Source organism: Mus musculus, chromosome 7 (genome assembly GCF_000001635.26).
Source record: "Mus musculus strain C57BL/6J chromosome 7, GRCm38.p6 C57BL/6J".
Lineage (NCBI taxonomy): Eukaryota > Metazoa > Chordata > Mammalia > Rodentia > Muridae > Mus > Mus musculus.
Genome location: NC_000073.6, coordinates 47,185,269 through 47,189,760, shown reverse-complemented (window position 1 = coordinate 47,189,760; position 4,492 = coordinate 47,185,269). Strand labels below are relative to the sequence as shown.

The 4,492-nt window shown below is 43.4% G+C and overlaps 1 pseudogene across 1 annotated transcript; it reads left to right on the top strand.

Moving 5' to 3' along the window:
* Window positions 1-344: 344 nt before the first annotated feature.
* On the top strand, window positions 345-4,044 carry Mrgpra6 (MAS-related GPR, member A6; annotated as a pseudogene). The gene has a single exon (NR_131899.1). The product of NR_131899.1 is annotated as an MAS-related GPR, member A6, transcript variant 2 (transcript).
* Window positions 4,045-4,492: the final 448 nt, after the last annotated feature.

Here is a 4,492-nt window from a genome sequence, read left to right as displayed (position 1 = left end):
AGTGGAAGAAGAGGCCCTTGGACCTATGAAGGCTCCATAGACGCCCCAGTGTAGGGGAATCAAGGGCAGAGAGGTGGGAGTGGTTGGGTGTGTAGGTGGAGGAACACCCTCATAGAAGCAGGGGGAGGGAGGAGGGGATAGAGGGGTTCTGGGAGGAGGGCAAAGTGAGGAAGGGGATAACATTTGAAATTTAAATAAAGAAAATATCCAATAGAAAAAAAATTTAAAAACTACAACAAAAAGGAAAAGAAAAGAAAAATAGGAAAAAGGAAAACAAAAGGTGTGTTCATAGTGAAGGCCTCATTTCTTCTTTGTGTTCCCAGCAGCACCAGTGCAGGGTTTTGGGCCCTGAACACCTCAACCTCGGCAACGGCACTCACAACAACAAATCCAGTGCACGAAACCATGCATAGAAGTATCAGCATCAGGATTCTGATAACAAACTTGATGATCGTCATCCTCGGACTAGTCGGGCTGACAGGAAACGCCATTGTGTTCTGGCTCCTGCTCTTCCGCTTGCGCAGGAACGCCTTCTCAATCTACATCCTAAACTTGGCCCTGGCTGACTTCCTCTTCCTCCTCTGCCACATCATAGCTTCCACAGAGCATATTCTCACATTTTCCTCCCCCAACAGTATCTTTATCAACTGCCTTTACACCTTCAGGGTGCTTCTCTACATCGCAGGCCTGAACATGCTCAGTGCCATCAGCATTGAGCGCTGCCTGTCTGTCATGTGCCCCATCTGGTATCGCTGCCACCGCCCAGAACACACATCAACTGTCATGTGTGCTATGATCTGGGTCCTGTCTCTATTGCTCTGCATTCTGTATAGGTATTTCTGCGGCTTCTTGGATACCAAATATGAAGATGACTATGGGTGTCTAGCAATGAACTTCCTTACTACCGCATACCTGATGTTTTTGTTTGTAGTCCTCTGTGTGTCCAGCCTGGCTCTGCTGGCCAGGTTGTTCTGTGGCGCTGGACGGATGAAGCTTACCAGATTATACGTGACCATCACGCTGACCCTTTTGGTTTTTCTCCTCTGCGGGTTGCCCTGTGGCTTCTACTGGTTCCTGTTATCCAAGATTAAGAATGTTTTTAGTGAGGCCAATACCTAAACATGATAAAAGCAATCTACAGCAAACCAGTAGCCAACATCAAAGTAAATGGAGAGAAGCTGGAAGCAATCCCACTAAAATCAGGGACTAGACAAGGCTGCCCACTTTCTCCCTACCTTTTCAACATAGTACTTGAAGTATTAGCCAGAGCAATTCGACAACAAAAGGACATCAAGGGGATACAAATTGGAAAAGAGGAAGTCAAAATATCACTTTTTGCAGATGATATGATAGTATATATAAGTGACCCTAAAAATTCCACCAGAGAACTCCTAAACCTGATAAACAGCTTCGGTGAAGTAGCTGGATATAAAATTAACTCAAACAAGTCAATGGCCTTTCTCTACACAAAGAATAAACAGGCTGAGAAAGAAATTAGGGAAACAACACCCTTCTCAATAGCCACAAATAATATAAAATATCTTGGCGTGACTCTAACGAAGGAAGTGAAAGATCTGTATGATAAAAACTTCAAGTCCCTGAAGAAAGAAATTAAAGAAGATCTCAGAAGATGGAAAGATCTCCCATGCTCATGGATTGGCAGGACCAACATTGTAAAAATGGCTATCTTGCCAAAAGCAATCTACAGATTCAATGCAATCCCCATTAAAATTCCAACTCAATTCTTCAACGAATTAGAAGGAGCAATTTGCAAATTCATCTGGAATAACAAAAAACCGAGGATAGCAAAAACTCTTCTCAAGGATAAAAGAACCTCTGGTGGAATCACCATGCCTGACCTAAAGCTTTACTACAGAGCAATTGTGATAAAAACTGCATGGTACTGGTATAGAGACAGACAAGTGGACCAATGGAATAGAATTGAAGACCCAGAAATGAACCCACACACCTATGGTCACTTGATCTTCGACAAGGGAGCCAAAACCATCCAGTGGAAGAAAGACAGCATTTTCAACAATTGGTGCTGGCACAACTGGTTGTTATCATGTAGAAGAATGCGAATCGATCCATACTTATCTCCTTGTACTAAGGTCAAATCTAAGTGGATCAAGGAACTTCACATAAAACCAGAGACACTGAAACTTATAGAGGAGAAAGTGGGGAAAAGCCTTGAAGATATGGGCACAGGGGAAAAATTCCTGAACAGAACAGCAATGGCTTGTGCTGTAAGATCGAGAATTGACAAATGGGACCTAATGAAACTCCAAAGTTTCTGCAAGGCAAAAGACACTGTCTATAAGACAAAAAGACCACCAACAGACTGGGAAAGGATCTTTACCTATCCTAAATCAGATAGGGGACTAATATCCAACATATATAAAGAACTCAAGAAGGTGGACCTCAGAAAATCAAATAACCCCCTTAAAAAATGGGGCTCAGAACTGAACAAAGAATTCTCACCTGAGGAATACCGAATGGCAGAGAAGCACCTGAAAAAATGTTCAACATCCTTAATCATCAGGGAAATGCAAATCAAAACAACCCTGAGATTCCACCTCACACCAGTGAGAATGGCTAAGATCAAAAATTCAGGTGACAGCAGATGCTGGCGAGGATGTGGAGAAAGAGGAACACTCCTCCATTGTTGGTGGGATTGCAGGCTTGTACAACCACTCTGGAAATCAGTCTGGCGGTTCCTCAGAAAATTGGACATAGTACTACCGGAGGATCCAGCAATACCTCTCCTGGGCATATATCCAGAAGAAGCCCCAACTGGTAAGAAGGACACATGCTCCACTATGTTCATAGCAGCCTTATTTATAATAGCCAGAAACTGGAAAGAACCCAGATGCCCCTCAACAGAGGAATGGATACAGAAAATGTGGTACATCTACACAATGGAGTACTACTCAGCTATTAAAAAGAATGAATTTATGAAATTCCTAGCCAAATGGATGGACCTGGAGAGCATCATCCTGAGTGAGGTAACACAATCACAAAGGAACTCACACAATATGTACTCACTGATAAGTGGATACTAGCCCAAAACCTAGGATACCCACGATATAAGATACAATTTCCTAAACACATGAAACTCAAGAAAAATGAAGACTGAAGTGTGGACACTATGCCCCTCCTTAGAAGTGGGAACAAAACACCCATGGAAGGAGTTACAGAAACAAAGTTTGGAGCTGAGATGAAAGGATGGACCATGTAGAGACTGCCATATCCAGGGATCCACCCCATAATCAGCATCCAAACGCTGACACCATTGCATATACTAGCAAGATTTTATCGAAAGGACCCAGATGTAGCTGTCTCTTGTGAGACTATGCCGGGGCCTAGCGAACACAGAAGTGGATGCTCACAGTCAGCTAATGGATGGATCACAGGGCTCCCAATGGAGGAGCTAGAGAAAGTACCCAAGGAGCTAAAGGGATCTTCAACCCTATAGGTGGAACAACATTATGAACTAACCAGTACCCCTGAGCTCTTGACTCTAGCTGCATATATATCAAAAGATGGCCTAGTCGGCCATCACTGGAAAGAGAGGCCCATTGGACACGCAGACTTTGTGTGCCCCGGTACAGGGGAACGCCAGGGCCAAAGGGGGGGAGTGGGTGGGTAGGGGAGTGGGGGTGGGTGGGTAAGGGGGACTTTTGGTATAGCATTGGAAATGTAAATGAGCTAAATACCTAATAAAAAATGGAAAAAAAAAAAAAGAAAAAAAAAAAAAAAAAAAAAAAAAAAAAAAGAATGTTTTTAGTGTATTTGAATTTAGTCTTTATCTGACATCAGTTGTCCTGACTGCTATTAACAGCTGTGCCAACCCCATCATTTACTTCTTTGTGGGCTCATTCAGGCATCGGTTGAAGCACCAGACCCTCAAAATGGTTCTCCAGAGTGCACTGCAGGACACTCCTGAGACACCTGAAAACATGGTGGAGATGTCAAGAAACAAAGCAGAGCTGTGATGAAGAGCCTCTGCCCGGACCTCAGAGGTGGCTTTGGAGTGAGCACTGCCCTGCTGCACTTGGCCACTGTCCACTCTCCTCTCAGCTTACTCACTTGGCATGCCTCAGTGATCCAACAACACCTTCAAAAGCTCTCCACTGACTTAGTTTTTCTACCTCTCTCGAGTAATAGCATTAATCAGAAAGTATCATGCCTGCATCCTTCTTGGCATTAATCAAATTCTCATGCTAACTTCTCTGAAGCTTTCTTGCTGTTTCTTTGGAACTTTTGTTGTCATGGAAATAACACAGGTCCAGAACCATGACTCTCTTGTCTGTGATTATTCTGTACCTGAATGTAAAGACAAAGTAGCTGGTGTAGAATCCAAAATAAATTCAAGACCACCCAACCACTTCCTTTCTGATGGGACGTTCCAAACTAATGGTCAAAATGACCAGACTAAGCCTGCAGCTGCCAAAACATGATTAGCAGTTCTCAGAAAATAACCATAGCAGAA